The 11,978-nt window shown below is 49.6% G+C and overlaps 1 long non-coding RNA gene across 1 annotated transcript; it reads right to left on the reverse strand.

Moving 5' to 3' along the window:
• Window positions 1-8,524: 8,524 nt before the first annotated feature.
• LOC139183702 (uncharacterized) lies at window positions 8,525-11,886 on the reverse strand. The gene is made up of 2 exons (XR_011567327.1): window positions 11,104-11,886; window positions 8,525-10,285 (listed from the first exon to the last, which is right to left on the reverse strand). It is a non-coding gene; the product is annotated as an uncharacterized lncRNA (long non-coding RNA).
• Window positions 11,887-11,978: the final 92 nt, after the last annotated feature.

The raw sequence follows: 11,978 nt of genomic DNA on the forward strand, positions 1-11,978 counted from the left end.
ATGGACAGATTCTTAGAAAAGTTCTATCTTCCATGACTGAACCAGGAAGAAACAGAAATTATGAACAACCCAATTACTAGCACTGAAATCAAAACTGTGATTAAAAAAATCTGCCAAAAAACAAAAGCCCAGGACGTGATGGCTTCACAGGTGAATTCTATCAAACATTTAGAGACGATCTAATGCCTATTCTTCTAAGACTCTTTCAAAACATTGCAGAAGGAACACTTCCAAACTCATTCTACAAGGCCACCATCACCCTGATACCAAAACGAGACAAAGACAACACAAAAAAAGAAAACTACAGCCAATATCACTGATGAACATAGATGCAAAAATCCTCAACAAAATTCTAGCAAACAGAATTCAACAACACATTAAAAAGCTTATACACCATGATCAAGTTGGGTTTATTCCAGGGATGCAAGGATTCTTCAATATACACAAACCAATCAATGTGATACATCATATTAAATTGAAAGATAAAAACCAAATGATAATCTCAATAGATGCAGAAAAAGCCTTTGATAAAATTCAGCACCCATTTTTGATTAAAACTCTTCAAAAAATGAGCATAGAGGGAACCTACCTCAACATAGGAAAGGCCATATATGAGAAGCCCACAGCAAACACTATTCTCAACAGTGAAAACCTGAAAGCATCCCCCTAAGATCAGGAACAAGACAAGAGTGTCCACTCCCACCACTCTTATTCAACATAGTTCTGGAAGTCCTAGCTACAGCATTCAGAGAAGAAAAAGAAATAAAAGGAATCCAGATTGGAAAAGAGAAAGTAAAGCTCTCACTGTTTGCAGATGACATGATACTGTACATAGAACACCCTAAAGACACCATCAGAAAATTACTAGAGCTTATCAGTGAATTTAGCAAAGTCACGGGATACAAAACCAATGCACACAAATCACTTGCATTCCTATACGCTAACAAGGAGAGATCAGAAAGAGAAATTAAAGAATCAGTCCCATTCACCACTACAACAAAAAGAATAAAATACCTAGGAATAAACCTACCTAAGGAGACAAAAGAACTGTACACAGAAAATTATGACACTGATTAAAGAAATGAAAGATGACAGAAACAGATGGAGAGATATTCCATGCTCCTGGGTAGGAAGAATCAATATTGTGAAAATGACTATGCTACCAAATGCAAATTACAGATTCAATGTGATCCCTGTCAAATCACCAATGGCATTTTCCACAGAACTAGAACAAAAAATTTCACAATTCTTATGGAAACACAAAAGACCCTGAATAGCCAAAGCAGTGTTGAGAAAGAATGGAGCTGGAGGAAGAGACCATCCTAACTTCAGATTATACTACAAAGCTGCAGTTATCAAGACAGTATGGTACTGGCACAGAAACAGAAATATAGACCAACAGAATAAGACAGAAAGCCCAGAAATAAACTCATGCACCTATGGCTACCTTATTTTTGACAAAGGAGGCAAGAAAATAAAATGGGGCAAAGACAGCCTCTCCAATAAGTGGTACTTGGAAAACTGGACAGCCACATGTTAAAGAGTGAAATTAGAACACTTCCTAACACCACACACAAAGATAAACTCTAAATGGATTAACGACCTAAATGTAAGACCAGAAACTATAAAACTCTTAGAGGAAGACATAGGCACGACACTCGATGACATAAATCAAAGCAAGATCCTGAATGACCCACCTTCTAGAGTAATGGAAATAAAAACAAAAGTAAGCAAGTGGGACCTGATTAAACTTAGAAGATTTTGCACAGCAAAGGAAACTAAGCAAGGTGAAAAGATAACCCTCAGAATGGGAGAAAATAATAGCAAATGAAACAACTGACAAAGGGTTAATCTCCAAAATATACAAGCAGCTCATGCAGCTCAATACAAGAAAAACAGACAACCAATCAAAGAGTGGGAAAAAGAACTAAACAGACATGTCTCCAAAGAAGACATACAGATGGCTAACAAACACATGAAAAGATGCTCAACATTGCTCATAATTCAGTTCAGTTCAGTCGCTCAGTCGTGTCCAACTCTTTGTGACCCCGTGAATCGCAGCATGCCAGGCCTCCCTGTCCATCACCATCTCCCAGAGTTCACTCAAACTCACGTCCATTGAGTTGGTGATGCCATCCAGCCATCTCATCCTCTGTTGTCCCCTTCTCCTCCTGCCCCCAATCCCTCCCAGCATCAGAGTCTTTTCCAATGAGTCAACTCTTCGCATGAGGTGGCCAAAGTACTGGAGTTTCAGCTTTAGCATCATTCCTTCCAAAGAACACCCAGGACTGATCTCCTTTAGGATGGACTGCTTGGGTCTCCTTGTAGTCCAAGGGACTCTCAAGAGTCTTCTCCAACACCACAGTGCAAAAGCATCAATTCTTTGGTGCTCAACTTTCTTCACAGTCCAACTCTCGCATCCATACATGACCACAGGAAAAACCATAGCCTTGACTAGATGGACCTTTGTTGGCAAAGTAATGTCTCTGCTTTTGAATATGCTATCTATCTAGTCATAACTTTCCTTCCAACGAGTAAGCGTCTTTTAATTTCATGGCTGCAGTCACCATCTGCAGTGATTTTGGAGACCCCCAAAATAAAGTCTGATACTGTTTCCACATGTATTTCCCATGAAGTGATGGGACCAGATGCTTATTATTAGAGAAATGCAAATCAAAACTACCATGAGATATCACTTCACACTGGTCAGAATCAGTTCAGTTCAGTTGCTCAGTTGTGTCCGACTCTTTGTGACCCCATGAATCACAGCATGGCAGGCCTCCCTGTCCATCACCAACTCCTGGAGTTTATCCAAACTCATGTCCATCGAGTTAGTGATGCCATCCAGCCATCTCATCCTCTGGCACCCCCTTCTCCTCCTGGTCAGAATAGCCATCATCAAAAAGTCTACAAACAATAAATGCTGGAGAGATTGTGGAGAAGAGAGAACCCTCTTTCACTGTTTGTGGCAATGTAAATGGATACAACCACTATGGAAGACGGTATGGAGATTCCTTTAAGAGCTAGGAATAAAACCACTATATGATCCAGCAATCCCACTCCTAGGCATACATCCTGAGGAAACCAAATTTGAAAAGGAATATGTACCCCAATGTTCATTGCAGCATTATTCACAATAGCTAGAATGTCGAAGCAACCTAGATGTCCGTTGACAAAGGAATGGATAAAGACGTTTTGGTACATATACACAATGGAATATTACTCAGCCATAAAAGGAATACAGTTGAGTCAGTTCTAATGATGAACCTAGAGCCCGTTATACAGAATGAAGTAAGTCAGAAAGAGAAAGATAAATATTGTATACTAACGCATATATGCGAATCTAGAAAGATGGTACCGAAGAATTTATTTGCAGGGCAGCACTGGAGAAAGAGACATAGAGAACAGACTTATGGATGGGGGAGAGGGCAGGAGAGGGTGAGCTGTGTGGAGAGAGTGCCGTGGAAGCTCACACTACCATATGTACAATAGAGAGCCAACGGGAATTTGCTGTATGTCTTAGGGAACTCAAACAGGGGCTCTGTATCAACCTAGATACAGAGGGGTGGGATGGGGAGGGAGCTGGGAGGGAGGTTCAAGAGGGAGGGGACGTATCTATGGCTGATTCACGTTGCGGTTTGACAGAAAACAACAAAATTCTATTAAGAAGTTATCCTTCAATTAAAAAACAAATCAATTTTTTAAAAAAGCATCACTCTTCAGATCTCAGCTTTCTTTATGGTCCAACTCTCACATCCGTACATGACCACTGGAAAAATCATAGCTTTGACCATACGGACCTTTGTTGGCAAAGTAACATCTCTGCTTTTTAATATGCTGTCTAGTTTGGTCATAGCTTTTCTTTCCAGGAGTAAGCGTCTTTTAATGTCATGGCTGCAGTCACCATCTACAGTGATTTTGGAGCCCAAGAAAAGAAAGTCAGCCACTGTTTCCACTGTTTCCCCATCCATTTGCCATGAAGTGATGGGACCAGATGCCATGATCTTCGTTTTCTGAATGTTGAGCTTTAAGTCAACTTTTTCATTCTCCACTTTCACTTTCATCAAGAGGCTTTTTAGTTCCTCTTCACTTTCTGCCATAAGGGTGGTGTCATCTGCATATCTGAGGTTACTGATATTTCTCCTGGCAATCTTGATTCCAGCTTGTGCTTCTTCCAGCCCAGCGTTGCTCATGATGTACTCTGCATAGAAGTTAAATAAGTAGGGTGACAATATACAGCCTTGATGTACTTCTTTTCCTATTTGGAACCAGTCTGTCGTTCCATGTCCAGTTCTGTTGCTTCCTGACCTGCATACAGGTTTCTCAAGAGGCAGGTCAGGTGGTCTGGTACTCCCATCTCTTTCAGAATTTTCTACAGTTTATTGTGATCCACACAGTCAAAGGCTTTGGCATAGTCAATAAAGCAGAAATAGATGTTTTTCTGGAACTCTCTTGCTTTTTCCATGATCCAGCGGATGTTGGCAATTTGATCTCTGCTTCCTCTGCCTTTTCTAAATCCAGCTTGAACATCTGGAAGTTCTCGGTTCACATACTGTTGAAGGCTAGCTTGGAGAATTTTGAGCATTACTTTGCTAGTGTGTGAGATGAGTGCAATTGTGTGGTAGTTTGAACATTCTTTGGCATTGCCTTTCTTTGGGATTGGAATGAAAGCTGACCTTTTCCAGTCCTGTAACCACTGCTGAGTTTTCCAAATTTGCTGGCATATTGAGTGCAGCACTTTCACAGCATCATCTTTTCGGATTTGAAATATCTCAGCTGGAATTCCACCATTTCCACTAGCTTTGTTCGTAGTGATGATTCCTAAGGCCTACTTGACTTCGTACTCCAGGATGTCTCGTTCTAGGAGAGTGATCATGCCATCGTGGTTATCTGCATCATTGAGATTTTTGTATAGTTCTGTGTATTCTTGCCATCTCTTAATATTTTCTGTTTCTTTTCAGTCCATTCTGTTTCTGTCCTTTGTTGAGCCCATTTTTACATGAAGTGTTCACTTGGTACATCTAATTTTCTTGAAGAGATCTCTAGTCTTTCACATTCTATTGTTTTCCTCTTTCTGTGCATTGATTCCTCTTTCTGTGCATTGATTTCTTATCTCTCCTTGCTATTCTTTGGAACTCTGCATTGAGATGGGTATATATTTCCTTTTCTCCTTTGCCTTATGCTTCTCTTCTTTTCTCAGCTATTTATAAGGCCTCCTCAGACAACCATTTTGCTTTTTTGCATTCCTTTTTCTTGGGGATGGTTTTGGTCAACACCTCCTGTACAATGTTATGAACCTCCACCCATAATTCTTCACACACTCTGTCTACCAGATCTAATTCCTTGAATCTATTTCTCACTTCCACTGTATAATCATAAGGGATTTGATTTAGGTCATACCTGAATCATCTATTGGTTTTACCTACTTTCTTCAGTTTAAGTCTGAATTTTGCAATGAGAAGTTCATGATCTGAGCCACAGTCAGCTCTTAGGGGGTCATGAAAATGGTCTAGAATTGTATAGTGTGATGGTTGCATAGCACCAAATGTACTAGAAGCCACTGAATTGTCCACTTCAAAATGATTGAATTTTCTATTATGTGGATTTCCTCTTGATGGAAAAAAAAATGTTTGTTAGATTTTATAAACGTTTCTTGTATTTATTGTGATGATTCAGTGAAAATTTTTCATTCATTGTTAATGTGTTCCAAGTTAATATGTTTTCTAATGATACATCACTCTTACTTCCCTGAAACAAACTTAATTTGATGCAATTATTTTTGATACATATCGACAGATTTGATTTGTTAATGTTTTATTTGATAATTTCATATTTCTGTTTCTAAATATGACTAATCTGTATTTTTAAAAATTTCATTGTAACATCTGGGTTGATGTCTCAAGATTATTTGGGTAGACTTCCTACTTCTGAATTACCTGAAATACTTTGATAAGATTTGGATTACCTGCTTGTTAAATATTTGATAGAACTTTTCTTTAAGCCATCTGCACTTTTGGGTGGGGGTAGATCTTTAGACTGGTAGTTCATTTTCTTTGCCGTTATTGGGCTATTTGGGTATTCTATTGTTTCTTGAGTGAGTTTTTTGCTTTGTTTGTGTTAGTGTTTTTTTGGCCTCGTGGCTTGCAAGGTCTTACCTCCTCAGCCAGGGATGGGACCCACACCCTCTGTGTTGGAAGTATGAAGTCTGGAACCACTGGACCACCAGGGGATTCCCTGAGGGAGCTTTGAAAAGTTTAATTTTTAAGAGAATATTTTGTATTTGATTTAAGCTTTGAATTTGTTGGCAAAGTCGGTTGCAGTGTCTTCTTTGACTTAAAAAATCTCCATTTTGTCTGCGGTTACGTCTCATCGTTCATCCCTAACGTTGTTCGGTACAGCCTTCTTTCCTCATTCCTTCTTCAGTCTCGCCACACTATGACTTCTGTAGTTCACATTAGTTTCCAACTGTTGTGTAACAAGGTCACGTCGAAACTCGGTGACGGAAAATCAGTAACTGGGGTTAGGAAATAGCTGGATTTGGTTTTCTTCAACCACTTTGGCAAGTGATTTTTTTTAAAAAGTGGCCAATTTTCTCCGTTTAATTTTAATGCGATTATTGCTTGCTGTTGCTCTTGTTCAGTCCCTAAGGCATGTCTGACTTTTTGTGACCCAGTGGACTGAAGCACACCACGCTTCCCTGTCCTTCACCATCTCCCAGAGTTTGCTTAAATTCATGTCTATTTAGTCAATGATGCCATCCCGTCATCTCATCCTCTGTCGTCCCCTTCTCCTGTCCTCAATCTCTCCCCGCATCAGGGTCTTTTCCAATGAGTCAGCTCTTTGCACCAGCTGGCCACAGTACTGACTTTCAGTTACAGCTCAGTTCTTCCAATGAACATTCAGTGTTAGTTTCCTTTGGCGTGGACTGGTTGGATCTCCTTGCAGCCCAAGGGACTCTCAAGAGTCTTCCCCGGCACCGCAGCTCGAAAGCGTCAATTCTTCAGCGCTCAGCCCTCTTTGTGGTCCAACTGCAGCAGCCCACCTCGCCCAGCGGGACGCGGCTGAGCGGCTGACACTGCAGCAGCCCACCTCGCCCAGCGGGACGCGGCTGAGCGGCCGAGTGCGCAGCTCCAGCAGGGCCTGAGCCCCTCGCCTCAGCAGCCCAGGCCCACGGGCCTCCCGCTCTGTGTTCCTCCAGAGGGTGTCCCCCGTGAGGGCCCTTGTCTCAGGAAGGCCGGGGTGTCAAGACTGAACCCCTGAGGCTCTGAGACCAGCCTTCCGGGCCTGTCCGTCCGCATGCACTCTGCTTGTGTCCGGCTTCCTCATGAATCGGCTCCATGTTTTGTCTCTGCAAGTTCTGTGGCAGCAGGTCTGGGGCTCTTCATTATGGGGAACGCCAGAGCTGCAAGTCTCCTTTGCTTTACTTCTAAGATCTCTCTGGTCTTATCTTCAGCACGTTCACTGTTCCCCTCTGTATTGGCTTGCTAGCATTGCCATATCAAACCACCGCAGACTGGCTGGCTTACAGAACAGACGTTTAGTGGCTCGGTTCTTGAGGCCAAGGTGGCAGCAGAGGGGTGCCTACTGAGGTGTGAGGAGGGGAGTCTGTCCTGGCTTCTCCCCTCACCCTGAGGGATGCTGGAGCCCTTAGCTTCACTGATCTCCGCCCACATCCTCACAGTGTCTTCTCCCGGGACATCTGTCTGGTAGCTCCATCCTCTCCTCTTATGAGGACACCGGTCACGGTTAGGGCCCACCTTGCTGACCTCACCTCTCTCCAGATAAGGGAACACTTGGTGGTATATGGGGTTGGGACCACAGCATGTGACCAGCAGGGCTGGGGCACAGTTCCATCCGTAAGTGTCCCTGTCACCCAGACTCAGCGGATACCTCACGAGTTCCAGGCTTTCGCTGAACTCACCCACGGGACGCGTCTCAAGAGGACCTGCACGGCGGGACCCCTTCTCCCTCACCACCCAAGGTGGCATCCCCACACTCAAGGAGAGCCTCCTCAGCTGGGAGCTGGGCAGGGTCTTGCTGTATGTGGGCCCTCCACACACCTCGCACACAAGGGCGTTAGGAGCAGCTTTGGGGCAACACACCGTGTTTCTTGGAGTCCTAGACAGCCTGCTAGACCGCCGACTTTTACCCCGCTTATGATCAAAGAGATGGGACCTGGTCCGGCAGGGAAGAGCACCACCCCGTGGCCGCAGCCCCAGTCCACCCCCTTGGAGCCCCCCCCAGTCGGCAGTTCCCTTGACGGGAGGTGTCACGAGCCTCCTCCTCTCACGGCCGAAACCCCGAGGCTCGTACACAAGTTCTGGGGCGCTTTGCATGCTGGATCACGAGCACTGCGGCATCCGTCCGTTTCTGCTTCAGGTGCACCTGCGACGCTTTGTTGACCTGGCCGGCGTCTCGTTGGCAGCCTGGTGCTCCCTTCCAGCAGCTCATCGAAGTTTCCAGGCCCTGCATCAGTGGACCACGAGGTGATGCTGAGGTGGTACGGACCAAGACACCTGTAGCCTGGGGTGCAGTGATGGGCCCTGGGGGAGGCGCTGGCCTCGGAAGGTTGCTCGGGCAGTGGGAGGGAGGATGCGCTGTCCCTCCCGGTTGGTTCCAGTGCGAAGTGACCCGGAAGGGAGTGCGGCTCCCACACACGGCAGGTGCAAGGACTTAAGTTGAATTCAAGGCTGTGGACGTGGCATGTCCACGACAACCACGAGGTTCACCAGGGCCTCGTGATCACAGCTCTGGGCACACGCAGTGGGGAGCCCGGGGCTTTGGGGCCGGAGCCCCGGTGCAAGGAGAGGTGCTCGGGACGGAGGGATGGGGTCAGGAATGTACCCCTGGGCGCAGGACATGCGGAGGGACATGTGTCCGGTCTCAGCTGGAACTGGTCCCTGGCACCGGAGCTGCAGCACGGAACCATGGTGAAAGGGCCCCTCCTGCGGGAGTCCGAAGTCCACTCAGGCTGTGGGAGCCTCCCCTCTCTGCCACCCTCTCCTCACTGTACGTCCAGGGGCTGCGGTTTCTCCCCCGCTGACCTGCTGGCCCTCCAGCTCCTGGTGGAGGCAGATGGCCGCCCGACCCTGGGGTCCCAGCCCCAAGTCCTCCAGGCCCTGCCACCTGCAGCCGTGGCCGGCCTCTCCTGCTACTCTGGCTTTCTCCTGGAGGGCTGGGAGGGGCCCCTGCCTTGTGCACCGCCCCTCCTGTTCAGGAGCAGGAGCCGGACCCAGGGCCCTGCCCTTGCGAGCCACAGTCTCCTGCCTCTCCCAGCCATGCCCTGCCTCCTTTTCTGCACTGCCTTCCCAAGATCCCTGCGGGGCTGCCCCTTCCCTGCCTCAGACTCCACACCTGCCCCCTCCTCCCACCTGCCACAACCCTCTGCATGGCCATTTCTGCTTCCTGCCCGCACCCAAGCAGACCCTCAGGCACACTGACCTCAGGGGTGGTGAAAGTGGGCAGCGGCCCGCATGCCCTGATGCCGGTGAGAGCAGCCAGAGCCACTCCTGTTCAGCCAGAAGCTGCATCTGAGGCTGCCTTTCAGGCCTGTGGGGGACACAGCTTTCTTGGGGGGCGCCCACGATGTGCCTGCAGGGACCACTGAGCCCAGGGAGAGTGGATGGCCCACAGCAGTGATGGACACGGGGCACATGGCTGGTGTCCACACTGCCCACTGTTTTAGAAATTATGCAGGATCTGAACAGCATTCAGAGTGACTCAGAGACAGGACCTTCTCTTGTTCACAGAGAAAAAGTAAAATATTAACTTTTGGCATTAGAAAAATTCTAGCATTCCTTAAGAAGCCTGGACTGCAGGTGCAACCCGTCTGGTGACCTTGTGGCAGGGTCTGGTCTCTTCCTGAAAGAACCAACACATTCCAGTCTTCTTGGGCCCATCTCTGTAGAGGGCTGTTAGGGAGGCAGGACTGAAGCCCCAAGACGTATTCTGGGTACACATGCAGGTCCAGCTGAAGGGCTGGGGCTCCTCCCAGGCCCTCCTTCCAGGGGGTGAGTCCTCCTGGGAGGGGGCTTCACCAGGAGGTGACAGCAGAGCTGGCCGGGTGGGGTGGGGGCTCTGTCCTAGGTCCAGGCCCGCCCTGCGCTGTGGGGAGACAGGGGTGAGCTTCTCCAGGCCTCCTTGCCCGCCAGCCCAGCCTTGGTCTGCAGGGCAGTTCTCTGCAGGCGATTCCAGGTCCTTAGGGCCATGCTCCAAGGTGGGGACGGGTGAGGGGTGTTGGCGCATCAGAGGCGGGAGCCTGCGGCCTGGGTGCCCTGGACTGGTCCTGAGAATGCAGGGAATACATGTGGGACAGGGACGTGTGGAGGGCTGGTCAGTTCCTCCCATGCCTCCATCCAGTGGTCTCCCACCTCAAATACAGAAGGGCAGGGGTGCAGACCCCCTGTCCTCAGGGCACTCACAGGGCAGCAGGAAGGAGGCCCAGACAAAGCTGAGTCCGAAAGCAGGCATGGGGCGTGTAGGAGAAACTGACCACGGGAAGCAGCGGGACGGGAAGGCAGCAGAAACCGCAGATGCGGCAGGAGGGAGGAGGATGCCAGGATGGAGCATGGGCCGGGCGCGGAAGGAAGGCTGGGGGAGAGGCAGGCGGCCGGCCCGGGGCTCTGTGACCCGCCCAGTGCGATGAGAAGCCGGCAGGGCTCTGAGCACGGCACAGCGGAATCCGATTTCCGTTCTCACACTCACTGTGCAGCTTGCTGGACTGGAGAGGGGCAGGTGACCCTGGGCCGGGGACCAGGGACAGAAGGAGAACCCTAGTCTCGGACAGGAGGGGCTGGAGGAGCCGCTTCAGGGGCCCCATCCCCAGTTAACTGAGAGAACGAGAGGGGTGTGTGGGCCAGACACGCGCCCAGGTCTGGGGTTCCGGGCTTTCCCTTCCTTGTGAGTGGTTTTGTGTCTGTGTTCAGGAAAGTTCTCTCAGAAACTTGCTGAATGTTCATTTAACCCTGTTTTCTTATTTCCCCTAAATGTTCTAATTAATCCAATTTGGGAGGTAATCTCACAGTTGAGTACCAAGCGCGAGTTTAAAAGCATCTGTTCTGTGGATAGCTACCCGGCTCCCCTGTCGTCGCTTATCAAACCCACCCACACTTTCTCGCTGGCTTGTGGATCTGCAGGATGCATAGAGGCCAGCTGCTCTCAGGACGGTTCCTCACGTTTCACCAGCCCGCGGCTGTCTGGTTCAGTGCTTCTCACCTATGAAAACAGGGGCACTGCGTGTCTCCAAGGCCGCCTGACAGCACTCCCACTGCCAGGACACCGCTGCTCTAGACATCACGGTCTCCCAGGGCCAGCCTCCGTCCTTGCTCATAACCAGAGCATCTTGACCCCGGGGCCGGGAGACCTCCCACCCTGGAGAGCTTTCCTGACTCTCGAGTGCCAGGAAGAGTTCTGGAACGAAGCACAGGTCGCTCGCTGGGGCTGGGGGACGTTGGATTTACACCGACTTCGGCCTCGCACCTGGCCGCTTCCCAGGGACCACCTCCACCGCCCCGGTTCAGGGGGAGCTTCCCCGCCCACGCCTGTGCCCTCCTCGGTCCCCGGATCTCAAGCACAAGGGCCGGTTATCTCAGAGGAACCCTCCGGGGGCGGCGCCGCTGCCTCTCCCGACCTCATGGCCCCAAGGAGCCCAAAAGGACTCTTAAAACCCCGGTTCGCAGACGCCGCTTGCTCGGCGGCCGGCGCGTGGGTGCGGGATGGGAGCACGCGGGAGGGTGCACGAGGGGCTCAACAGGCTCCAGGCCGGGGGGCCGCAGCGTGAGCACGCGCGGGGCCCGCGGGGCGCCCGGCAGGTGCGGCCGGCGGGGCGGGGCGGGGAGCCGGGCCCCGGGGGCGGGCGGGGCGGGCGGGCGCGGCCTGCAGCCGCCCGCGTGGTCTGCGCGGCGCCCGCGCCTGGAAACAGGAGGCCGCCGCGCCGGAAGCCCCGCCCGCGCGCGCGCCCTGTCCCCGCCCGGTGGAGC

The sequence above is a fragment of the Bos indicus genome, chromosome 6 (assembly GCF_029378745.1).
Source record: "Bos indicus isolate NIAB-ARS_2022 breed Sahiwal x Tharparkar chromosome 6, NIAB-ARS_B.indTharparkar_mat_pri_1.0, whole genome shotgun sequence".
NCBI lineage: Eukaryota > Metazoa > Chordata > Mammalia > Artiodactyla > Bovidae > Bos > Bos indicus.